Source organism: Xenopus tropicalis, chromosome 2, assembly GCF_000004195.4.
Source record: "Xenopus tropicalis strain Nigerian chromosome 2, UCB_Xtro_10.0, whole genome shotgun sequence".
In the NCBI taxonomy this organism is placed as follows: domain Eukaryota; kingdom Metazoa; phylum Chordata; class Amphibia; order Anura; family Pipidae; genus Xenopus; species Xenopus tropicalis.
The window spans coordinates 109,794,568-109,822,539 of NC_030678.2; the positions used below are offsets into that span (position 1 = coordinate 109,794,568).

At 37.3% G+C, this 27,972-nt stretch overlaps 1 protein-coding gene across 4 annotated transcripts in view; it reads left to right on the forward strand.

The window, feature by feature from the left end:
- Positions 1-207: 207 nt before the first annotated feature.
- The window catches only part of st6gal2 (ST6 beta-galactosamide alpha-2,6-sialyltranferase 2), a 74,843-nt gene continuing 47,078 nt past the window's right edge, over positions 208-27,972 (forward strand). The window contains exons 1-2 of one of the 4 annotated variants that reach the window (XM_012956685.3): positions 208-399; positions 2,797-2,941. The gene's annotated coding sequence lies outside the window, so the exon portion shown is untranslated. 4 annotated transcript variants of the gene reach the window in all.

Below are 27,972 nucleotides of genomic sequence, written 5' to 3' on the forward strand. Positions count from 1 at the left end.
TTACAAGTATCCAGGTGCAAACAAAAGACCACGTTAAAAAAAGTCACCAATAATAAAGAACAAAAGTATAAGGGAGAATGGCACCTGAAATAGGAGGAAAGGCTGCATAGCAGGGTTGTTCAGTCAGTAACCATTCAGCTATCACTGAATTGCAACCCTCGCATTCCCATTTGTGGGAACTAGAACAGCTTATAGGTTGTAGGATGAGTATCTCTAAGCAGAACGTGCGGTGCATGACTGGATTTACACCGGCGCACAGAGCCAGTACACCCCGGCTATAATGGAAGGCAGCCCGGAGGTTGCCATGCCACAGCCTTCATGCAGAACACCTATAGTGTGAGGTGGCGCATGTATGAACGTTTCTAGGCACAAACCTGAGCATGTTACAGGCGAAATCATGTGAGTAGAGCAGACAAAGAATGGGAGGGAAGATGTAACATTCACAGACACACACCAGTCTCTCTCTGCCCCCTCCCTCCTGTGTTTAGTCCCATTAAGGGGAGGGAATGGGAGCGCAGCAGTGAGAGATCAGTAGCTTGAGGATCACTGGTAGCGGCTCCGGGCAAACATGCCCGTCCCACGGCATCAAGCGGAGTCCTTAGTCTCCATCCCAGCAATGCAGGCGGCTCCCCGGCTACTCGCTGCCACTCTCTGCTCCTGAGACAGGAGGAGGATCAGGTAGGGGAGGCCGAATGGTTTGTGGGGGCACCAGCCCAGCAATGCGCGCTTTGTTCTACACGGGCATGGGGAATACTTCCAAGCCACGGACAAAGAACTCATCTGGTGTGCACCTGGGGACGTGCCTCCTCTTTCTAGCAGGGGATTAAGGAAAAATGCTTGTGTGTGTGTGTGTGAATTGTACTTCAGTGTGTGTACTCACGTATACCCCCGCATGGACAGTTATGCACCGAGCATATGCACACAGTATGTCATGTATAGGAATCTATAGCATCACATTTCTACATGTGCACTGGGTTTGTTACATTTCCTCAGCAAATTCTAGGGTATTGCTGAAATGGTTTAGACATGTCCTTCCATGCTTTGTATAGGAATAATTACTAGCATTAAGTAGGCACAGAGTAACTCTTTGCCAGGCTGAGATGGTGTGGTGAGCTTGGCAGACGGTTTGGTTTACTGTGGCAGTGCCCAGGTATCTTGGTCATTGCTCCTATCAGGAGTTCATGTTTTGATAATGTGTGTGGACAGAAGTGCAGTGTGTGGGGAGGCAAGCCAGGCGTTTGGCAGGTTTGCTGTTATTCAGGGATTCCTAGAAAGAAGACTTCTGCTGGGAGGAAGAAGCTAAGCTTCCCTGCCTTCTTTTCCCCTGGGGGATAGTGGTGACTGAATACCTTGTAACACTAACTTTTAGGCTGGACATTGGTAGTGGGAAAATAACGAGTACTTTATTTACAGCGAATCCCACTATTGCAGTGGGAGGAATATCAGGTATAATAATAATGTCACCAAGTTACAACTCTTTCTCTGGAAAAATCAAGGTAATATTTTAAGTTCAATCAGTAATTGAATAATGTTGTGTCTAGGTAATTCGACTGCCATACTGTACTGAGATACCAAAACTTAGACTGTAAGCTCGCTGGAGCATGGTCATTCTGCATGTGAAACATTCTGTGTGTAGCACTGAGTTAAACCGCTAGCACTATGTGATGATGATGGTGAATACTGAGTGTGCACACAGGCTTCCAACTGTTTGTTTGCAAGTGAAATAAAAATACTGCGAAATCCAGTCTAGATTGCAGTGTCATGTTGCTCCTTAATAATGTATTAATACACCACGATTATAAATACCAAACAGCGTTCTAGATAATTAGTAGCTTTACCACTGGGACCTGTTATCCAGAATGCTCAGGACTATGGTAATTAGGATCACCATACTTTAAAAATATGATAAAAAAATTATAAAAATTATTTAAACATTAAATAAACCCAATAAGATTGTATTGCCGTCAGTATGGATCCATGCAGCTTAGAATCAAATACAAGGTTCTGTTTGATTATTACAGAGAAAAAGATCCTTTTTTTTAAAATTATTTGCATAAAATGAGCTCTATAGGAAAACGCTTTCCTGTAATTCAGAGCTTTCTAAATAACTTTCCAGATAACAGATTCCATACCTGTATACTGAATCAGAGGGCTGGAATGCACAAGAGACTTTGCCCAAATAGACTCCATCCCACAAAATCTTGCATGCAGCTGCACAGTAGTTTATGGGTTGCTGCATATCCTGAATCCCAAGCTGTAATGTACAACGTGCTTACATAAAATCAGATGCTTTCTTTAGTTTATGCATGTATATCTGCCTATAAGAAATAATGTGTATCCAAATGTGTCTTGTCAGATTAAAATACAGCATGCAGCGGTTGCTCCAAGCAAACCTTTAATGCACTTTACAGACTAGGATTAATAAATAGCTCTATTTTCTAGGATGCAATCTGTTGTTTTGATAACATCCAAAAAGTCTCTTGCCTAGTCCAGCCTATAGGGCATTGTCCCATGGAAAGGCCTATGCATTGCTTTGGCTCTCCGAGGTCACTCAAAGTTTCTTTTGATGGTAACTTCATGTGACTTTGGTAAATCGAAGTGTTGTGTAGGCCTTTCCACTGCCAATTCCCTTTGCCGTGAATAGGCTTTTCAGGGAGATTAGTTACCTGCGGTAGCAGAGATATATCATGGGCAACAAATCTCCCCTGAGGATATTACCCTTAGCTTGTTTTATAACATGTTACCCCTCACACGAGGCAGTTACATCGCACAATCATTAACAACTTTCTCTCCTAGACATATACCTACTACATCCTTGGATTTGAACCCTGACCCTGTGAAATCATTGTTAAAGCATTTTAAAAAGTCCCATGTGACAGGATATCTTTGCCATAAAGAAGATGTTTATATCCTTCCTGCCTCATAACCACCAGCTGTCAAGGTAATGGCAAAACAACGGTTAAAGTGCCTAAAAAATAAAAATTGGAGGGATGCTATGCCATGTGTGGGGGACACCGTGCCAAATTGATTTAGCCATGCATATATGAACACCAACTTTTAAAGTCATGTGCACCTCTACGGTTGCCTCCTTACCCCTGTAATAGTGACCACATATTGAATCAACATCCTGCATGGCTAATTAGCAATTACTTTAGATGCATGCTGCAGACAACTGATTTTTATGAAGTCACACAGCATGCACCTAAATTAATTGTTAACATGTACAATGTTGATTAAATATGTGGGCAGTATTAAAAGGGTGAGGTGGCAACCCTAAGTACCTCTAAGAGATTAGGAAGTGGTGCTGAAATAAGCATGCTGGTTTAACTTTTTGTGAGGCCACTCCCACTTTTGATGGCCACACCCATTACACTACTGACAACTTTTACTTTTGAAACCATAAAAAAGCATGAGGAATGATCTGTCTATGGAGACAAACTTGGGACAGGGACATGCAACTTTATAAAAACCTAAAGTAAAGGTGCTTGTTTATAGCGGGGAAGAAATGCAAGAATGCCCATGGCACCACAGACAGCCCCCAGCCAAATGTGACACAAAATTTCATGCATGCTTTCTTTTGTTTGCTCTGTAATACAGTGACTCACATAAACTATGAGCAGTTAGCATTGAGGGGGTAAGTGACTCCTGCAACAGGGGCCTCAGTGTTTTTTCAGTGGTATGGTGGCTTCAGTGTTTTTTAGTGGCACAGTGGCCCCAGTGTATTTTTGTAGTTACATGAATATATACATTACTTTTGTGTATTAGAAATTGAAGGCTAAAGAAATGTAATCCTTTTACTTAATTCGTACATAAAATATTACTTTGTGTGGATATTTATTTGTTGATGCCCAAGTTTGAATTGTATTGGTTGGTTTGGGTATATACAGGATGTATAGGGGTGACAGCCATATTAAGCAGGAGATGTTGTAAACCTTTATTTTGTCATGCAGTAAACATAAATGTAAAAAACTTAGGCTTCAGAACCAAAGAGCCCCACACAACACAGAAACCCCAAATATACGTGTAACTGTAATATGTTCCTTCAAACAGTATAAATAAATAACATTTATATAATCTGAAATCCAGCTGCAAAACATTTCTTACAGACAGCCTGCAGTAACTACATAACCCCCAATGCATTGCACTGTGATGTTCCGTTCCTTATCGACATTATGCATGCATGGAATTGTGTGAATTGGAGGATGCAGGCTGAGGACAGTTGACTAAAAGAAAGAGAAAGATTGCCAGCGCTCAGTTTGCCTTTAAAAATAATTTTTACAAAAAATGAGGTGTTAGTACCTCACTTTGGCCAACATATGTAAGCTCACGTGCCACGTCAAGGCCCCTCATTGTATGCGAGTCCTACACTGCCTATTAACATTATAAGTCTGTGACTGAGTGGTAAGACCATGTTGCACCTACCCTTAGCTCAGAGGCTCTAGTCAGAAAGCAGGGAGCTTTTAAGCCTCAGCTCATTAACATACACCTGAAAGTAGTTTCTTAGTTTAAAGGCTACATAGCAGCTGGAAGCAATATTTGTACACGAAAACACAGAAAAAGATCACCAGCACTTGGTCTAACCAATGCTGTAGTGTTGAGCAGCTCCTACAAATGATAAAAGACCATTATTTGTACACAAAAAGAAAGAGAAAGATGACAGTTGACTACTGTTATAGTTGTTTAATTTTTTTGTTTTTTTTTAGTCTAAAAGTAGTCCGCTAGATCAGCAGGAGAACAAGGGTCCAGGATTAGGTATCTGTTCCAAACCATATTTTTACATTAAAAAAACTTATATTTTTTAATTAATGTACATTGCAAAGTTGCTTCAAATTATGTTTACTTTCTAAAAAGCTTCAGTTGTGTTTGGGTGAAGTTCAAGTTTAAGAAAAAGTAACTAAAAGACACTTAATATGGACGTGAATAGTAGTCTATCATAATATAAACATGGGAGAGGTTTGATACCCAAAAGCAGAGAAGCCCACAGTTTGCCTGATATGCCTTTTAGATGATCACAAGCAATACCTTTTATGTGTTATTATGATCTACTCTACTGGAACTCACCATCTTTTTTTCTTATATTAATCTTAATACATTCTTTATGTATTAGTTGTTATGACATTTTGAAACCATTGTCATGCATCTCGACATCACTGGCTCTCTAGGGGTCATTAAAGGCTGAAAAGAATTGCTTAAAGAGAAAATGTAGCTTTCAAAATACATACATATATATATATATATATGTGTGTGTGTGTGTGTGTTTTTATCCAGACATGCCTTCAACTGATTTAAAGGTAACTAGTAGTCTATCTCTGTTCACAGAGTAATGTCAGAAGTTTTTTAGAGAGGTCACTGCTGGCACACAACCCATTAAGTGTTGTACTCATTTGATTATCATTTTAACCAACTGAACTTGGATGTCTGTTCTTTCCTTACTATAAAAGTCTGGTGATATGAGGACATGGGTTGCATGACAATTGCATACAATTTAGACTGTTCACAAATGCTTTTTAAAATAGTGTGACTTTAGTACACAAAAAAGAGTGTTTTGTGTATGTAATAGACAGTTTATAGCTTAATGGTTCAGTACATGAATAAATTGGGGTACCTTCTAGTGATTGACTGCATTACAGGTCTGAACAATGTCATTGTTCCATAACCTGTACCAGTACAGATACCGCTTAAGGCACTTTCTCAAATGTAGACTATATAAAATGTATTTCTCATGAAATATACATTCGTTTTAGCTACCTATTCAACAGTGAATATCAGTTTAAGCTGTTGTCTATACCTTTATCAGCAGCAAAACACAGTGTAAGTCATATGCTATTTCCGTGGATGTGTGCTTTAGAATATTTATGTTTCCTAATCCTGAGATAAATAAACCATTATGTTACCCAAAGAATATCATTGAAACACTGCCATAAAGACTAAGTAAAATTTTACAAAACTGGCAATACACTGAAAACTCCACTCATATGGTAGCATCACTAGATGAGCAGATCTTTAAATTGGTCATTTAAGTGAGAAGAGGTCCCCCCCCCCCCCATGCAGTCCTCATCTGGCAGGATTTTCCAACCTTCCTGATCAATACATGACTCAACCAGGTGCACTGCTGCCATGGAGTGAGTTGGGAAGCTCCCCTTAGGCGGCAGTGCCTGGCAAGTTACCAGGGGTGGCATAAAGCCACTCCTGGTAAAATTTGAGGTGAAATTCTGTTTTAAAACTAGAAACTAGAAAAATGTCGGGGGTGAGAGGGGGCGGCTTCGACTTGGCTGCCTCAGGGTGGCACTAAGTCCAGAGATAATGCTAGTTAGAATTTGATATGAAATACTGGTTAGAGAGGCCATCTGTTAGTCTCCCTGTAACAGGCTAAAGTATGGGACAAAGGGGGGCATTTACTAATGTTTGTATTTAATTTTTTTTGCACAATTTGTTTTTTGCGCTAAACTTCTAATTTTTTTGTGGGAAAAAAGTGTGATTTTTCTGAGATTTATTATGCAAAAAAACTGCTCATATAGAAGTCCATGGAAGATGTCCATTTCACAATTGGTTTTTGGATTTATGACGCTGACTTTTGTGTGTCAGTATTAAAAAGTTGCGAGTATCGTGCAACAAGTCAAAAAAGTTGCAGTTTGTTTAAACTTTTCTGTGACTTTTTCCCACACGTTCGTTTTCAGTTCAGATTATTTGATAGATGTCTGACATTCATGGAAATTAGTTTATTTGTGGTGAAAAAGTGACAAAAATTAAAGTTTTAGTAAATCTGCCTCCATGTCAAGTTTGTCCAAGTTGGCTAGCAATAATGGCCCTTTGAAAATCTTAAGAAAAAAATAATTAAAACCTGTGCAATTTAATGCTTTTAAAAATACAAGTACTTGTTTACCTTCTACATTATATTTCTATTGGGCCTTCCAATTTTTTCTGATACACTAGTTTGAGCAAAGAAAAAAAATGTGCTTGACAAATCTGCCATTTACGTGCAAATCACCAGATCTGCCTGCATATGGCTAGCTAAAGGTTAAGGCCAATGGCACACCAGACTGTTTCTCCGCCTCACACACGGACCGGATTTCAGAGTAAAAATACAGAAGTATACAGTTTCGTGTAAAAAATCCCTCTTGGAGCAGCTTTGGAGCAGTCTGGTGTGCCATTGTCCTTAGGTTCTGTATTTGTATCTTTCCATTCAGTGTGCAAAACTATGTAAATTGTACATGGCAATAAATACAAATTTGTAACAATCCCATAGCACTATAATACATAACTATAAATAATTCATGCAAAAATTTGATTAACATTCTTACTAATCTTTCCAGGTAACCACAAATATTCGCTTTGCCTACTTTGACTCCGTTAATCTGACATGGATATAGTAACATAATCAAATTTAATTTCAAGGTTAAACTGCTTGTGTCCTGTAAATCGCAACTGTAAACCCTTGGCATTGAAACTATTTAGCAACAAAGTAAAAGGACTCAGGCACAAGGACCTTTTACATATTCAGATTATTAGAGTCACAGCTGGAACTCCTGAAGCTGAAGAGCTACAAAAACATATACATTTAGCCATGAAGAGACTTGCTTAGCAAGCAGTTTTTATTTGCTGTTTGCACCAAGGGAAGACTATTTCCATAAAAAATTCTCTTAAAACCCTAAAGTAAAGTTATATAATATCTTATTGCATAAATGGCAATGGCATCCTAATTTGGTTGCATTTTTGTGTTTAAGATGTTTGGGACTGTCCATACTGCATGCTCTGTTGTGGTAAAATTAAATATATGGCCTATAGACGTCATTGAAACAGGACACCCTGGTGGACAGATTTAGGCATTTGATTATTATTTTTGGGAAAAATTCAAATAGTAAATTAATCTTAATTTGAATATTAAAATTTTAAGTCTTGAGGGCTGTGTCACATGGTACCTACAATGCAGAAACCTGATCAAAGGGCATTAAATAATGGTATTTTTCCGTAAAAACACCACATAATGATATGGAACACAATCCTTCTTATTTCAGCAATCATCTTCAAATACGCTATGTTTATATACGTCACATGTTCAGATCAGTTCCTACACATGCTAATGCACATATGTAAAATATGTGTTTAAAAAAAAATACGCTTGGGTTGCTAACTGATCTTTATATTGCTGGTGAACTTCTTTCATTAGAAAGTAAAGCAATAGGGCAACAATTGTTTAATTGTGTGCCTTATATCAATCCGTGTATGAGTTCAATATTTTGTTGATAAACATCAGAATGGATTTACAGCTTTTATGATTGGGTGTTTAGCAGTCAGATCATGCCAGATCCCCCCCCCCCCCCACGCAAAAAAAAACTTCTAAAGGGTCCCGACACATGACAATATAGTTGTGCCTTTGTGCCATATTGTGTTGCGTTTTTGGAGGTAAAGGTGAAATATGCCTTTATTATAATTTTTATAACAATAATCTTAATGCTGCAGATACTCTTAGGAAAAATGCTGTAACAAAATGCAGCATATGCTGTTAACTTTAAATAGACACTGATATGTGACAATATTTCTTTGCTGCTTATTTGTATTTATACTTTTTATGTGGGAGCTGCAATACTGCATCCCTGAAGATAGGCATTGTCATTTGACCACCAGCTGAATTACTTATAGTGAATGTATTTTGGCTGTTATTGTCTAGGTACAATGCCTCAGCTACGCTATTCAGCAGCTGCCATTTATACAGACAAATGCAAATTTGTAGATTAGAAATGTTGTAATGCCTTACATAAAGCTGGCCCTAGATGGACCAGTTAAAGGTATTCCCCCAGACTGAGTTGGCAACTTGTTGGCCTCTGTATTGGGCATTCAGAAATGCATGCTTGACCGATATGTGGCTAAAAATTGGACAGCTTTTTAAATCCCTTTGGCCAAGGACCACACTTGCTTGACAGGTCCCTGTCGTACAGTATCATTCGGGCATTGGCCCCTGGCCCAATTATCGAATCGGCCGAAATTAGCCCATCATGCAGGTGGCCAAATCGAATCTCCACATATATGAGCAGTTTAAGAATATGTTCAATAGGATGCTTGGAAAGTGGGGCTTGGTTAATAAGTGGAGCAACATGACTCAAGCTTACTAATAAAAACCTTATAGGATTGTTTTGCAATTAGTTTGTATTTATGCCAGCTTATTCACAGCAAATATCATGGGTACTGTGGTAGCTATATTTAAATACTGATTCTGTGATTAAATAGCATTAGGCTGGGTCCCTAGAGAGCTTTCTTAGCACTTCAGTTAATGCTGAATCTTGTAATAACACAGTTATGGGAACTAATATCCAGGGCACAGTTGTCTGCCTTGGCCACAGCCACTGCACTTGCAGCCTTGACCTGAATGGATTTGCTAAAAATGTTGCTTAGTAAAGAGCAAGGAATAAAATATCCATGTCTTTACTCAAACTGCAAAATTACATGTACAAGTAAGTAGTAGTATTATATTGCTGCAAAAGGAAACCATATTCTTATAGTATGGCTTATATATTTTTTTTATAAATGTGTTAGGACAACATATTGTTGCAGTTTATTTTGCACATGGAGCTTTATTTATCACTGCTTATAGTAGGTGCTGCCATGTAGGCTGCTCAGAAGTTTAAAGCTAAAATTTCACCCATATATTTCAATGGCCACACTGAATTAAGAGCAGCCAAGCTTTACTAAGCAGTAACTTTTGAACAAAGCATTTCTCGCATGAGCGAAAACAATTATTCTTTTATAAAGCAATAATTGCTTAACACTGAGTTTTTTTCCCATTCAAATGTGTTTTTCATACAAAAGGTGTAGTCAGTCGTATAAACCTAAAGGAAGCAGTGACACATGCAGTATTGTTGTTACTGAAATGGGGAATGTAGCTTTATCCCTAAAATCTCACTATTGCAGAATTTAATGGTTGGCTGGGTATTTTCCTGAAATAGGGAATTAGCTATTGTTATTATAATACAGTTATGATGTGGTTCTTAAAATGTGCTCTGCTCTGTTACTTTGTTTCTTTCAATCCCTTAGAATTCCTTGCATGCACAAGTCATACAGAGAGAATTTCAACATGGGAACCTAAGTTTTATAATTCCTCTTACATTAATTCAGATGAAGGAGAAGGCAGTCTTAACTCCACTCGGAATATCTTAGCCATCTTTAAAAAGTCAATTCTGTGTTTATTTATAATCCATGCATCACAATTACACTTTTATTTATTACTAATTAAACATCCATGAAAAACATGCTTTTGCTATTGCTAAAGGGAATTGCGTTTGAGTTTCATCAAATAAACCTAATAGAAGGAAGACTGATTTATTTTCAAAATGAAATGTGACCTGGAACTGCATGCAATCAACTGGCCACCCCAACTTGGGAAACGTTCCTTTACCAGGGGTGTGGCACTGTTGTGTTAAAGCCAATAAACAGAAGCACTTGTTGTCCATATGCTTTTTTATTTCCAAGGAGAGTGTAAATCACCTTTTCAAGTTGGCAGAATGCAAACACTAATACAGCAAAACCAAAAGAGCACCACCTGTTGTAAGCATACAGAAACTGGGGAAAGGGAAACATTAAGCTTGCAAAAAAATAACAACAGGCTAAACACAAGTTTAGTTTAGAACAGCAGCTATGAGCCATTTGGTTGGATATCCCAAAAAACATTGGTGTGTTGCTGTCGCTACCTTGTCCATTGGGTGGGTTGTTTATACTGTTTTTTTCTAAATGAAAACATACTACAATTGTGATCTGTTTGTGATATTATTCAAGTGATAAGGTTCAAGTTGCCAGCTAAATATACTTTTTATAATAGGATTTTGAATATTGTTCCACCCCCCCCCTAAAAAAAAGCTGCGTCAGAAATTGACCTTATGTAAGTTTTACATAAGTAAAAATGCAACATCAGTCTCTTCTTTAGTAGAACTTACAATCATAGGTACATATAATTTTCATGTAGCTTTGCAAAGGGAAAGAAGCACACCCTTTGCACCTGAGGAAGGGGTCACCCCCGAAAGCTTGTGCTGTTTTGCTCATTTCTGCAAATAAATGATTTAAAGGCATTGCCGACACAACTGGTGAGCTTCTTTCCCTTTGCAAAGCTACATGGAGAAAAGGCTTGGGAGCGGCCGTGGAAGTTAAGCACCCTCTGAGAACATGTATGTAAGTGGTGTGCTGAAGATTTTTCTTTATGTTGACATAATTTTCACACATCACACTAGGGTCAGTTTCGTCAGCAAACAACTTGTATTGTTTTTTTATAGTGGCAAAAACTGTGCAGCCGTTGATATCTAACGACTGTGCTGTCAGTTATATATTGTAAAATTTAACCGCACACAAATATTACAAAATTTTATGGGCATGTGGTAATTTTAACATCAGTTGATCTCCGTGGCATTATATTTTTCCTATATGCTCACTGTTACCATACATGTGAAAATTGGGGCATTCAGTTGCCTACAACCATTTATTTTTGTCGATAAAATGCATCTTACACGTCTGGTCAGCTTCTATCCCCTCAGCCCATTAAAACCTTTACTCTCTGGCAGTACTTAAGAGCCATGGCCACAAGAAGATTAGTTGCCCATGGTTAATTACGTACCGCATATAAACCATTTTATGATCAGTTTCCATCTAATTGACATTCCTTTGGTCAAACAGGCTGCTCTTTTCCATATCAACCAAGACATACTCTTACCAAACTTGCGCTGGCTGCCATGTTTTTGTAAAAAGATCCCTTCATATACTGTTAAAATGTACTTGCATCACAACAGAAAGGATTCTGTGTTTGAAATAAGCACCGATTCTTTACAAAAGTTCTGTTACTGAAAGGGCAGTCCCTTTCCCCTGTGATGAAAAATGGGAAATGGAAATGCTTAATTGGCTGTCCCAGCCAGATTAGGTTATGGTTGCATATATCAGACTCCATGTTATATGTTAGTTGTTAACTAGGTTATCTGGCACATAGAAGGTAAGGTAGTAATTTGTAAGGGTTACGGTCTGTTAGAATTTGTGTTTTGCATTAAGGCCAGAAACTTAAAGCAGTATTAATTGTCCATTTCATATATATTCCTTAAAAAATGGACCACCCTTTTAATGATAGGTATGACTGTACAATGGCTTAGTAAGAAAAAGCACAAGTTTTCATAATTCAAGCCAGTTACACACTATTAACAGCACCCATTAAGTTATCTGGCACCAAGAAGGTAAGGGAGAATGAGAGAATGTACTTTGTAAGGGTTGCTGTCTTTTAGAATCATTAAACCAGTTGCAAACTATTGTATTTAACTGCAACCATTAAATGAAATTAGCTGATGTGACTCGCACCATCGTGACAGACTGTTGCTAAAATTGCCAGTATTCTACCAATTCTCTTAAATAGGAATTGTATGCATTATTTTTTATACTTTCTTGTGCCTGGGCCACAGCCCAATAGGGGCAAATTTGCCATTGATGTGTTTAATTCAGATCAATTAATGGCAAACTTTCACATTAGTAAAAGGGACAACAGTTTACAGCAATTCACAGATAGAAATAAAATGAATGAATGAATGAATTCATGCAAGTCAAGGAAGGAACAAACTATACAACCCTTTTCCAAATCTGTCCAACATCCTAACCTAGTCAGAACTGCCAAGCATGGAAGGATTAGCTTCAGTGCACCCATGCCTCATCAATCTGGTAATTAATCTCTTCCAAGATAAATGTATCAACCTCTCCAATAAGGTCATGCCCCTTAAATTTACATTCCAAGGGACTATACCTAAGCTTCTTTCTTCAGTAATTATGACTAATTTTAAGAGCACAGCAAGGCTCCCTGACCCAGTGTTTCCAATGTTGATAAAACATTTTGCATCCCATCACAAATCCTATGACCAAGACTCAAGAAGCTTGAGTAGTTTTGCTTTGGAACTTTTCATAGTTAATGACCAAGAGCTGGTATCGGCATTGTAATCTGTGAATTTTCATTTTGCACTGGCTCAGAGTGGCAGCTGGGTTCACCAAATGATGGAGATTCTTAGGTTCTGTACTAAATTATAGAAATTGGTTATGTAAATAACTCGGAGGCAAGACATAGCTGACAGCTTTTACGTTTTAATGATGCAGTGCCATAAGGATGTGAGTGATGGTTAGCTAGTTTAGTAAAAATGACTGGTTTTGTTGAATAAAAGGCACAAATTATTCCAGGTGCAATCACACAGAGCAGCCAATCATATTTGCTTTCATTATTCTTCCTTCATGTGATGTATCAAATCTGACTGCAGATTTGAGTAAGTAAATTAGCCCCAGTGTATGGTCACCTTTTAATTGGCAGTCTTACCCCATTTATAAACTATCATGTAACCCCTAAGCTAGGACTGTCCATCTGGCCAACAGGTGTGTGTTGTGGCTTGCTGGTAATTTATAGATTGTTGTGAATCCTTCGCAATATTCAATCCCTGTAATAGTCAAACTAACCTTTTTATTAGATTATTTTCTCCTTTCTAAAAGGAATTGAATTTTGTCAAACAACCGATGATCTTTGCTGAAGATTCAGGTTTTCAGAGTTAAGACAATCCTTGAGTAAATCTGTTGTGTACTGATATTGAATGTTTTCCAAACATTAGTGAGCCAGCAGATAATTAGTTGATAGGACTGCAAATGGGAAGTATACTGCAAAGAAAAAATGAATATAATAGGGAACCAAAGGTTAAAAGGGGTAGATAAATAAAAAGCTGATCTAAAGGGAAGAGTGCAAGGGTCAGAAATAGGTGTAAGGGCTGTGGCACACTGGGAGATTAGTGGCCCATGACAAATCTCCTGTGTCGTGGGCGACTAATCTCCCCGAAATGTCATCCCACCGGCGAGTGAATCACCGGTGGGATGGTGTACGCGGCGCCGCGATTTCCCTTGAAATTTCCTCTCAAGGCGATTTACATTCTCGCTGGTGGGAAGGCATTTCGGGGAGATAAGTCACCTGCAACACAGGAGATTTGTCGTGGGCAAGTAATCTCCCCGTGTGCCACAGCCCTAGAACAGAACAATGACAAATAGAACGAAGAATGCACGTTTTAGGGTCAGAATCAAAAAGTTCAGCATGGAAGCAAAGAGAAAAAGTACCTACAGAACACGAAAAAAAGCCAAAGGAAAGATCTGGACAGAATAGGTATGAGAAGAGAAATGTAGAAAATGTTAAAAAGGAGCAACATGGCAAAATAAGTTAGGGAATAGAACAGGGGAAAAAACCATGATGATTATGATGATGATGGAGAGAATATGGGGGGGTAGAAAAAAAGAGGAGAAATGGAATGGGAAATGAGAAAGGGGGACATCAGAAAGAAGTTGAAAGTGGGGGATTTAAGACAAAATGGTGAGCAAATTCTAAATAAAGTATAAAACAGTTGAATAAAGAGAGCGTATTAGAGAAGATCACAAGATAATAAAACTGTAGTAACGATAATAGAAAAAAAGTAAAAAAAAAAAAAAAAAAGCGAGGATTAAATGAAAATTAGGATCCCAATTGTACCTACACAAATATGCCAGATATACATACGTAGCTGTAGTATTGCCCCTCATCATATGCCTGAACAAAATATGGGGGTCCTAGAATTGGTTAAAAATGTCTGTAAAGAGGGTGTGTAGACTTTCCATGGTTAACCCTTTAAAGAAGTTTGACAGTGCTGCCCTAGGAAGTATAATGTGGGAGAATAACTGTTTAAAGGTCATTTATATTTAAACATGTGCAGTGCAATTTCAGACATAATTCACCATGTTTTTAGCCAGAATACAGCATTTTCCCATTATTCCAGTGTCACAGTGGCTGTGCACAGTGTTGCATTCACGGCAGTTGCGTTTGAGATAGCAAATCAAATGCAAACATGAACTGCTTTCCAGTAGAACAGAGGGATCCAGTGGAAATGCAACTCATACCTTCAAAACAAAAGCACATGGCTAGTAGTGAGGAGGAGTGTGGCATGTAGCTCCAACTTAAGCTGGCCCCATTGTTTTTGCCTCTATTGATGAACCTAACCTTAATATAGTTGTTATGGCTCAGCTCTCTAATAATCTAGTTCTATGGCAACTGCTTCAGTCTCCTTGTCCTTGAACGTCTCCATTTATTTTACACAGATTTTTTGCCAAATTTTATTTTACACAGAATAATAAATAGGCCCCTGGGTATATGTGTTATTGTTGGATGTGCAACAATCAGGCTGCTTTACAACTACTGTCTACATAGTTCACCAATCACTTAAACTGCTGTCCCTAAATCCTTTGAAGCACAGCTGTATATCAGGATTAGCTACCCTAGTGCATACATAATTTCTTCAGCCCTTGCTAGCACATGATTATCTTCTTGTATTATCTGTGCTTAATCAGGGCTCTAAACTTCTAATTTTTGATTAGTACTAGACCATTTTTTTTTTAACCTGTGTAGTGTGCAAACTCGCAATATATACAATCCAACACATAAACTGAATCAATTTCAAAGTTTTATAGCTGTAATGCATTATATTACATTCCTAAACAAGTGGCATAATATATATATATACTTTAGAAAACACATTTATCATCTATATTGTCTATATAGTTTACTTGTGTGCTAATTTAATTAGTATTAAATAGTAACCAGAGATGGGTGAGGTTCGGGGGTCACCTGTATAAGAATCAATAAGAAGATTTGCTCCAGGTTATTCAGGTTAATAGGTTAAGAGAATATTTGTGCACCTCAATTTTCAATTTGTTCTTTGGTTTATTTATTGTACAGGTATGGGATCCCTTATCTGGAACCCCCGTTATCTGAATTCTGAATTACGGAAAGGCCATCTTCCATAGAATGCATTATAAGCAAATAATTCTAATTTTTAAAAATGATTGCCTTTTCTCTGTAATAATAAAACAATACCTTGTACTTGATCCCAGCTAGGATATAATGAATCCTTATTGGAGGCAAAACAAGCCTATTGGATGTATTCAATATTTAATTGATCTTTAGCAGACTTAAGTTATGGAGATCCAAAATATGGAAAGATCTGTTATTCAGAAAACCCCAGGTCTCAAGCATTTTGGATAACAGGTCCCATAACTGTACTGAGATCAGAGCTTTGACTGGGCCAGTTTAGGACATTTTTTGTTCCTGAGCTACAACTTGTGTTGCCATCTGACCAGTTTTCACCTGTCCAGGTGAAAGCTGCCTTTCTGGTTTTTCAAATTAGAAAATTTGGACAAGATTGTCAACAATGTCATCAGTGTAATTTAATTAACATGTGCTTTGTAAAATAAATATGGCAGAGAACTACATGTTAGTGTAGGATTTGTTATTCAGTAAAAAGGGTTAATATTTGTAAATGAGAATACAAATGCAAGCAATTTACAAAAAAAAACTAATTTAAGTGGTCAGGATAGAATAACATCAACTTCCCTGGAGAGGATACTGCTAACCACCACAGGTCTCAGAAAATGCACAGCACATTATGTTTTCTAGGCTGTACCCAAAACACACAATTTGCAAAGCTTAATCGCCTTAAACCATTGAATCAGCACAGTGAAAGCACAATGAATGTTGTTTATACAAAAACAGCACTTTGAACGTTTTCATACTATATCCAAAATAATTGTAACCATGTAAACACAATTTGAAATTTAGAGAACTTTCTAAGCTTATTGTAGCAAATAAAGAAGTTTAGTAATTTTAAGATATCTGTATCTTGTGTGTACACTTTCAAGCAAGCTAAACACAATTCAAAAGACAACATTTGTAAATACTTTTTGAATGAATTGTAAAAGCTTTTCCATCTTGTGGGAATTTTGTATATTTATGTTTATTTATGTTTATTAACAGTAGTTGATCTTTGCAGTCATTTGATTTATTCCTGAGTATTCTGAGCAGAAAGAACAGAAACTTGTGTTTTTGGCACTATTCATAATATAAAAATAAGACAGTTATGTGGTACAATACATGTGGGCAGTCAGCTTGATATTGGAATTTGCATTGGTGCTGTGGTGGAGACTTGGAAAACTGTTTTGCAATATAATTTAGTGCCTGCAGCTTATGAGGGTCATGCACCATGGAAATAGCCAAGAAATAACACATGTACATCTTTACACAGAGAAAGAGGCAAAGCACAAGGAATAAAACAGGTTCTAACTGTGCACTCAGTTTACCCCCCTATAGAAAATATGATCTAATGGTTCCCCTGCCTGCTAACTCATTGATGATTCTCTGATAAATTAATCTTTAGTATTCTAGGGACAGGACTATGATAATGACAATACTCTCCAAGATGGGGAAATCTTCTCAGTCAGGCAGTGGGTATTTCTTTCTAGTCACAAGTGGAGCTCCAGACTTCTTCTTTTCCGTTATCCATCTGGGTGGTCTTCTCTCCAATATGGAGAGGAGACCACTAATTTTGTTGGAAATTAGATTTATCAGCTACTTCTCCAGTTGTCAGAACCAGAAAGTGCCAAATTTAATCTGGTTTCTTTATCAACTTTAGTGCCAGGAATAAAAACCATAGATGGGCAAAATGTATGTTCAGTAGAACACTACTACTACAGTAGAACACCTATTCATTATATTTATGTTGAAATGGGGTGCATACTGTCCCTTGAAGAACAATAAGTTAAATGTCCTGCAATGGCCTATTCTAAATGCTGATCTCAAAGTGTTGCCATCTTTTGACGAAACTTGACAACACTGAGAAAATGTTCCAGGAATATCAGGCCAAAATTACACCAAAAAGCATGCAAGGCTAGTATATACATATCCTGAAAAAATAATTAAAGCTAAAATAAAATAATTTCAGCTGTTATTGCTGTAAACTTTTTTCTAAAAATATTCAAATGTGGGTACTAAATCTTTTTCCAATATATAGGTTATTTATAAAGAAATGCCATATTAAAAATACTAGTATATGAGTTTCTATGCTTTGAGATAAAAACACAATTTCAGTGTATGATTTATATTTTAGTACAATAAAAGGGGAGGGGCAAGGGGATGAATTATTTTTCAAGACACTGTATATGAAGGTTTACTTGAGAAAACTGGTGGTTAATATAACATAACAAATATTCTTATGTTATTAAATATTATAATGCATAGCAATTGCTTTACATAAGCTTCAAACATGGCCAAAGAGTTGTACTGTGTGAAAATGCAAACACAGTTCTAATGGAATATTTTAGTTGCTTTTTTGCAATATAGATCATGATTTTCAAGGGCATGCCCTTCTCCCTTTAGTTCATAATTACAAAATTGAAAATACCAGATTAATCAGCTAAAGCCATTCTATATTTATCATCCATTTGGTAATCCAAATGAATGGAAAGAATGATATTGAAAGCAATTCTCTATTCATGCTTTGACTTTTTTTTTTTTATTTGATACGCAATAGCTCCTGATCTGCTGGAGCCCAGACTAAAAAAAAGTCAGAGTGAGGGGGACCCACACACATAGATTACAAAATCAATGAACCGAGGGAATAAAATCCATACACCCAGGCTCCCATTAATCTTATCTCATGGAGAGCTGTATTCTAGTTCATTGTTAGGGATGGTGGGTTGATGTTTTGATTGCTGATGTGTTAAATCTGAGAGTAATTTAGAATCGAAGCACCTTCCTGCTGTTCTTTATTCCCAGTTGCAGTTAAATGTAATTTTGTTTGTTCTTCCATAATTTCACTTAAAAATTACAATTTATGTCATGCTTAGTCATGTGCAGCCACCATTATAGTGCATTATTATAGAGAAAATCTGCCCTGCAAACCAGAGAAATAATAAAAAAATGTGATACCAAGTCTGCAGTTCCAGTGGACCGCACTGCAGCTTTCCTGGTTATGATGTTAACTGTGAGCCTAAAACAGGAAAACAGTTGATGACCTGCAGGAGTTTTCCTCATCTGGCAGTAAAGAGTCAATATGTGTTCCTCCACAAATTTAGCTTGTGAAAACATATGTAGTTTTAAGAAATTCAGTCATAAATATACAGAGGAAGGGCAAGACAGACACATTATGCAAAAAAAACCCAAAACTATTGCATTGCTTCTTCCCTAGTACTAGATTCCTTACAGCCAGAGAACCTTTTATTCTCCATCAGAGGCAGAACTACCAGCATTTCGATACTATATTTGCTCAGAGAAATCAGTCTTTTAATACACATTGTTTTAGTGCAGATTATCTGCACATTTATGAAATATTTTGAGGTATTTCTTTATACCATTTTTCCCATACATAAGTTGTAGAGGACTTGGCAACTGATTAAAATGTACAGCCTGCTATTTTATACATAATTCAGACATTTTGCAGTTGCAAGTTAGAACTAATAGCTGTGTCACTTGCTATACCCCATGCTCACAAGATTTGCTGGATGGCAGATTTTTCTGTAGACTTTTTCTGTAGAAGACCAACACCAATGGCTATCATATTTGTAGCTTTAAGCTTCAGACAAAAAGAATGTGCATCACAAATCCAAAATCATTGCAAAAGTTCTGCCCTTTGTCTGTCTGAGCTGCATCAAACTAGTCATCCAATGTGTTCTTAACTCCAACAAATTATTCAAAACTATAAAATTCTGCAATTTCTCAGTTGCACTTAAATCAATTTTGTACTTCCTTTGCTATCAAATCACTTCATCCTTCCAATGTGTTGTGATGCTGCACAATATGAGGTTCTTTGGGTCTTTATTTTATTAAAAACATCCTAGATTTTATACCTCTAATTGTAACACGGACCCTTTTATAAACACATGTTTTGCTACATTTAAAACCCTTTAAACACAGGGCGATCTTCTGGATCAGTTTTATAGTTTTATTCAATCGAAGTGGTCAGTTTATGATTTTTCAAAGAGCTTTATTTGTTGGTGTTAATGTGTAAATTACATGTAAATGCTTACACTGCTGAAATCCTATTACATTTGCCACTTAGAAGCTCTTCACCATCTTATGGTAGATTTGAACAGATATGGAGAAAATAATTTTTCATAAACAGGGAAAAATAGTGTGTTTAATGTTTTGGAAACAAAACATTTTAACCTAGATATACATACATAAAAAAATCTAGTTTATACATGGGGTTGTTGGTTACTTGCCTGATATTGCTCAAGAGACCTGAACCCCAAATCATTTCTACAAAGGATAAAAAAGGTCCTTACAAACCAAGCCATGCTTTTTTGTCTTGCATACACTCATGAGTAACATTGCACTCATGGCTTAGTAATAGCAATAGTAATAACTTAGTAATAGCTATTTCAGCTGTGGTTACTCATTTAGGCATTAAATATTTGCAGATGTATATACATTCATACAGTTATGTGGGGCCTAGGCTGGACAGTAGTGCACATTTCTATTCTATTAGATTATTTTTTTGGCTTTGAAAATCCATTGTACTTAGGTTGAGTACAATATACTCTAACTAGTGTCCACTATTAAGAAGCACAAACTTGCAGATCTAAAACAGCTACAGTAACATAGTCGTCTTGTGTTATACAGAATGCAGCTGTTCTTGGGTCTATGTGTGAATAGGTCCAGAATATAGCAGTGAGCCCATTGATATATTTTATAACACTCATTGGAATACTTTAATGGAAGGGTAATTCTTAAAGTGTTTGAAGCAGTTTGAGTATTTAAGCTGTGACCTGTGCTGAAGGGAATAAACATATCCATCTGTCTTAAACACCAGGGTTATATAAAGGGATTTATGGAAAAAAAAAGAATAAACAGCTACTTCGCACATTATTTTCACCCTTTGTGTCATACAACAGACAAAAATTGCAGGAAAGGCACAGTTCTCTTAGCACAAATAAAACATTTGGCTGTTTTGTAAGTATGTGTAGTCAGAGAAGCAATCAGGGAGGTACAGACTCTTGCCTGCCCTTCCTGTCAGAAGCACATTTTAGTCAGTTGTAAAAAGTCACAGTGGGCTCTGCATGCAGCACAACTTCTAATGGCAATATCAAACAATATACACGGTACTGATGCCCAAAGCAAAAATGACTTGTAGTCAGGATTATGATTTAATTTCCGTTTGTTTTCCAATATGAAATCATATTTGAAGAATTACAAATGTGTATTATTATGCTGTATTTATATAGCACCAGCATGTTGGTCAGAGCTTTACAGAGATTATTTACCAGGACTGACCCTATTGCACCGACAGCTTCAAATAATTTGCTTTCAATTGTAATTGTGTTTCAAAAAAGTTTGAAATTGGAATTGTTTAATGTAACTAGGAAAGTAATCTTTTTCAATGGAGTTTCCTTTCAGTGGTGTGTTTGTTCTTAGTCAGAGCTCTTACATTTTTATAGCTAAATTAGATAAAAGGGGTCATTTACATAAAGCAAGGCTTTGTTCAAAGTACAACAGTTGGGCCAATCGGCTGTTTTTTGCACAATGCCTTACTCTCTCCACAAAGACCTACAATTGCCCTGATGAATACTGCACAAATAGAATTACAAATTGTGACTTTTGAGAAGTAAAGTGCATTTTATTCTATACATATTAAAACTTGCCTTCTCATTTTCCCCTATAACTGACATATTTTGACTGATGTAATGACCTTATTTAATGTTCTTATTTATTGAAACTAGTGGAATTTCTATTTAATTGCCTTTTCTGTTGTAGCTGACCTGAGTGGAAAATATTATATATTGTATCCAGTGTAGTTTGAGAATAATTTTCCTCCCCTCTGACTTTGTCTTATTTTAAACTTCATGGCTTATGACTTTAATTTATTCTAACTTTTGAGGTTTGCCGCTCTATAGTGGTCAGCAGTTTTAATAAATCATTTAGAAGATATAAAGTATGTCAAAAGTAATACTTAATGAGGATGATAGGCATAATGTACTGTATAATTCATCTTAATATAAGTGATCACCACAGTTTTTGATATCTGTGTGCTTGTGTCCTTGCTAAACTCTTTAAATGGAGTTTGAATGCACTTTTGTGATATGTTTACTGGATTAACTTAAGTTATGATCATCTTAAGGTATTGGATGTGTAAGCAGGGCTAAGGTATTGGTACCCACAACTTAAATCAAGGCCTTAGGCTATATCAGTGATCCCCAACCAGTGGCTCGTGAGCAACATGTTGCTCACCACCTCATTTAATGTTGCTCTGAGTGGCCTCAAAGCAGGTCTTCATTCTTGAGTTTCTAACTTAGAGGCAAGTTTTGGAGGCATTAAGGCCATGGGTACAGAGCCTGTCTTCCAGCTGTGTACCAATGCTCTGTGTGCCCTAATGTTATGGCACAGGGGATTTTTGTCCACTGTTCCACTGTGTTCAGTCCGAAAATAGCAGTAGATAATACTCCTCCTTTCAGCACTCAGTAATGCAGCATGAAACAAACCCTGTGCCGTGTATCAGATTTGTGGCCCTCCAAATCATTTTCATAGACTTCATATGATATATACAGGTCCTTTTCAAAAAATTAGCATATTGTGATAAAGTTCATTATTTTCTGTAATGTACTGATAAACATTAGACTTTCATATATTTTAGATTCATTACACACAACTGAAGTAGTTCAAGCCTTTTCTTGTTTTAATATTGATGATTGTGGCATACAGCTCATGAAAACCCAAAATTCCTATCTCAAAAAATTAGCATATTTCATCCGCCCAATAAAAGAAAAGTGTTTTTAATACAAAAAAAGTCAACCTTCAAATAATTATGTTCAGTTATGCACTCAATACTTGGTCGGGAATCCTTTTGCAGAAATGACTGCTTCAATGTGGCGTGGCATGGAGGCAATCAGCCTGTGGCACTGCTGAGCTGTTATGGAGGCCCAGGATGCTTCAATAGCGGCCTTAAGCTCATCCAGAGTGTTGGGTCTTGTGTCTCTCAACTTCCTCTTCACAATATCCCACAGATTCTCTATGGGGTTCAGGTCAGGAGAGTTGGCAGGCCAATTGAGCACAGTAATACCATGGTCAGTAAACCATTTACCAGTGGTTTTGGCACTGTGAGCAGGTGCCAGGTCGTGCTGAAAAATGAAATCTTCATCTCCATAAAGCTTTTCAGCAGATGGAAGCATGAAGTGCTCCAAAATCTCCTGATAGCTAGCTGCATTGACCCTGCCCTTGATAAAACACAGTGGACCAACACCAGCAGCTGACATGGCACCCCAGACCATCACTGACTGTGGGTACTTGACACTAGACTTCAGGCATTTTGGCATTTCCCTCTCCCCAGTCTTCCTCCAGACTCTGGCACCTTGATTTCCGAATGACATACTTTGGACCACTGAGCAACAGTCCAGTGCTGCTTCTCTGTAGCCCAGGTCAGGCGCTTCTGCCGCTGTTTCTGGTTCAAAAGTGGCTTGACCTGGGGAATGCAGCACCTGTAGCCCATTTCCTGCACGCGCCTGTACACGGTGGCTCTGGATGTTTCTACTCCAGACTCAGTCCACTGCTTCCGCAGGTCCCCCAAGGTCAGGAATCGGTCCTTCTCCACAATCTTCCTCAGGGCCCAGTCACCTCTTCTCGTTGTGCAGCGTTTTCTGCCACACTTTTTCCTTCCCACAGACTTCCCACTGAGGTGCCTTGATACAGCACTCTGGGAACAGCCTATTTGTTCAGAAATTTCTTTCTGTGTCTTACCCTCTTGCTTGAGGGTGTCAATGATGGCCTTCTGGTCAGGTCGGCAGTCTTACCCATGATTGCGGTTTTGAGTAATGAACCAGGCTGGGAGTTTTTAAAAGCCTCAGGAATCTTTTGCAGGTTTTTAGAGTTAATTTGTTGATTCAGATGATTAGGTTAATAGCTCGTTTAGAGAACCTTTTCATGATATGCTAATTTTTTGAGATAGGAATTTTGGGTTTTCATGAGCTGTATGCCACAATCATCAATATTAAAACAAGAAAAGGCTTGAACTACTTCAGTTGTGTGTAATGAATCTAAAATATATGAAAGTCTAATGTTTATCAGTACATTACAGAAAATAATGAACTTTATCACAATATGCTAATTTTTTGAAAAGGACCTGTACAGTGATACAACAGAGAAGTGATACTGTTAATTTTCTGTTATGCATCAGCTGTACATTATGCCCTAAAGCTAGGACCTTAATTGTGTTTAAACTAATGTATTTACTATATTAGCACAGCAACATATTAAACTATAGCTTGTTAGACCATGTTGTTTTTTTTTTTAAACTACTTGTTAAAATATATAGATTTTAATACAAAAGTGACAATTTTTATAAATACATCTTGATTGTGAAACAGTGTCTTTCTTTGTTTATACACAAGACCATTGCTACTTACAGTTTCCTACAACAGCATATACAATTTCATGTTAAAGAGATACATACTATGGTAACAGTTGTATGTGGTTTCTCAAGGGTAAGCAATACTGATGTTAGTGTAAGTATATAATACATCGGAATCGATCGAAGAATTTATGAATACTGGGTGTAATACAATATGATCATCCTTTAGAGCCTGAGGGCAGTTACAGAAGCAGCTGTAATGATTTTAAAAGAACATGTAAACCCTACATTTGCCTACGATGTATATCAGTTGGGCAGGTCTCCCCCACCCAAATGGCATTATTTGTACTGCATATATCCCCTCCACTTGCCAGCACCATCACGTTTTCCTAAACCAAATAGCAGCTTTCACCCAGTGGCCATTTTTCCTCTGATACATAATTGGATACATTTAAATCTGCAAACAGCATACACACACACACACAGCCTTATTCAGCATTCATTTCATCAAGAATACAGGCTTACACAGGCAGAACTGTCTCTGATAAAAGTTCTGCATTGTTTGAGCTGAGCTCAGGATAGTTGGTTGGGAGAAAAAATTTGAAGCAGACAGCTAGAGCTGAGTATCTATGGGAATCAGCAATGCTATCTCTTCACTGGCTGCTAGACTGGGGGGCGTGTTTAGTAATCTGAGTTTACAACAACTGAGCATGCCCACAAGCCAACAGCCAAAGCAAATTCCCGAGGGTGGGGGCTGAGTGGGTTACAGGAGGAGAAGGAAATCTAAGTGATTAAGGAGATGCTGCAGCCTTACTATTAACCTCTGGACAACCAGTGTGGCAGGTATTGAAAGATTTCAAAGAGGCTGTTCACTGATTTAATTTTTGTGTGTGGGGTTTTACATGTGCTATAAGGGAACTGTCCATCCAGTCCATTAATTAAATTTATCTTTTATTGTCACCTTGTTTTTTTGGCACAATGCTGTACAGTTTTTTTGTTTTGCAGCAAACAGAAATTCCTTTCTTGTATAACTTACTATCTGCTTGAGGCTCAGAAAATAAAAGCAGCCTGTGATGCTGGAATTTAGATCTCTATTTCCTGAAAAGGTCCTGGCTCACTCAAGTAATCCAGAGATGCACAGTATTAAGGGGGAACTATTTGGGTAAAAACTATTGCAATATAGTAAATTCCTTTCCACTATTTTTTTTTAATATTGTTGTTTAACAATTTGTGAGTTTCATTTTAGCTTGAAGCAAAATACACTTTCTGAGTGTCATTGACAGAAGTCATCAGCTGTAACAGCATGGTTGAGTTGAGTTTGCAGTAGTATAGAAAATGTTAGATTACATGTATTCATTTTATTACAAAGGTTCCACTTTAATTTTACTTTGTCCACCCCTGTTTTTGGTACTGAGATTGGAATGATATAACTAAACTAACACTGCTTAATGGCATTGTTGTTATTTTTCTTTCCCTTATTACTGCCTCCCTTGCTGTCCTACACTCCAAGCTTACTTCTGTCTGGGGTGGACTAGGTGCAATGCAGAGTGCTTAATGGTTGGGTACCCTTCAAGGAAACCAAGACTATACAGGGCCACCTCAAGAATCTTAAAGGACAAAGAAAGGTGAATTTGAGGTGGTGCCAATTCTGTAGGCACTGTCAAGTGAATTTAATTGCTACATTTTTTTAATCCTATATTTTTTTCTTTTTAGGAAAAAAATGCATGAGCCCGAGGAAAAAACTAACACTGCTGTATGTTGCCATCTTACCTTTCGCAGGTATCCCTGGCCCAAATTTAAGCTTGCATATTTACAGTAGATTTACAGTAGAGTAAAATCCTAGTTCTGATGTCTGGGAGAGGTAAGCACTATGATGCTTTGTTAGTTTTTTCCCAGGCCAATGTGGAAAATGATGGGCTGCACTCTGCACCATGTCCCACATAATCTGACATAAGATACAGAGTTCTGCACTTTCAAATGCAAGGGAACTTGGGGCTCCCCAGCACCTTGCTTCCCCCTAGTTTGTTTGTCATTCACCTGTTCCAGGTGAGGGCCTCACACCACCCACTGCTACTTGTTAGGGTGTACGACATCCCTTTTGTTTTCTTTGCAGGGACCATGGGGACATTGGCAGTGGTCTAAATGCCATTTCCTGCCTGTAGCTTTCTCCTGTTTATATGAGATTGAATAAATATGCCTATGGCAGATGTTGTGCTATCAGGAGAGAATTGCTCAGGAGTGCTGACACAAATGTTCCCTAGCCATTGCAACCTGACTGTGACATTTCAATTGTAGGTGGCTGCAGGCAGAAAATAGCATTTTAGTGGAATGTCCTCAGTGGTGAAAATACCAAACGGTCCATGAAGCTGTGGGACAGCTATGATTCTTTGATGAAATAGACTGACACAGCATGACCAATGCAATGCGGGGATCTCCCCTACATTTATTCAGTCAAATACAAAGTTTTGGGGGAGTGCCCCTTCATCGGGTATGATAATTTTGTCAGTATGTCTTCAGTAGGTTGATTAAACATTGTACATTGCATTATGCCTGAAGGGGAGATATACAAGAGAATCAAATCACTGAACACATTAAGGGCTCAGTCCCTTGTTCTACTAAAGGGGAAAAACCATATGTAACAAACATTTGTAAAATAGTACACAGAAAACTAAACTGAGAATTTGTTTTTTAATAATATAAATTTTACTGTAAATATTTGTTTTTGTTATTCTAGGACTGCCTTTGGTTAAAAAAAAAATCAGCATTTGAACTGTTAAATGTTCAGTATTTGTCCTTCTTTACCTCCATTTGCTAAACCCTGAAGATTATTATTTCATAGCTTAAAAATTCACTATATAAAGGACCACACCATGGAAACCAGAAAATATTGGTTAGAAAAATAAAATTTTGCAAAAATAATAAAACAATAAAAAATCTCCCCTAAACTCGTCCACCATTAATACACTACATAAAAGTTTTAATCCACCAAAGTGTTTGGTCCAGACACAAACCATTATGTTGCATATTGGTGAATGAAATGTTATAAGTCAAATTAAACTGCATATGATTTGTTCTATCATGCTGGGAGGGTAGGGTCTGCTACAAATACAGTTGCTTGCTAGAAATAGGTTTTATGGGCTCTTAAGATGATATAACCTATATTTTCAATACAAATAATGAAAACTATTCAACTGAAAGCAAATACTTATTCTGTTTTGTGACCCCTAAGGAATGGGCCATAGAGTCAGATGGCAACTGAAAATGATTAACCAAATGTCTTTCTTCATTAGTATAAGTATTTCTTATAGTAACATTCTTGCTCTTTTAGTGAACAGCGTTGCTTTTTTAGCTTCCTCCTCACTTTTATTTATTTTTTTATTCTATTCTCCTGAGCCTTCATGACATTGAATGTCCACCGCAATTTTATTTTAGACATCTCTACATAACTCATTCAATAAGCACCTTCAACCAGGACATGTATCACCACTTGACCTTATCTGGTAGAGTCACATAATTCTTCTGATATCCCGTCTCTGGTCGATATGAACCTGGACCTTATTGCATTTTTATGTTCTAATGGCACTGGCTGTGCTCATGGACCCAGGTCACATCCACTTTCAGTTCCCAGTTATGTTGATACTGGATAGCTGATGCACCACATTATTTTTCTCTATGCACTATCCTCCAGCAAGCAGGCACTAAGGATATTTTCAAAAATCCTTATTTTTTTTTTTTTTTGCATATGGTTATAAATGATACTTCATAAATTATATCTTAAGACTAGTTATTCACAGAAATA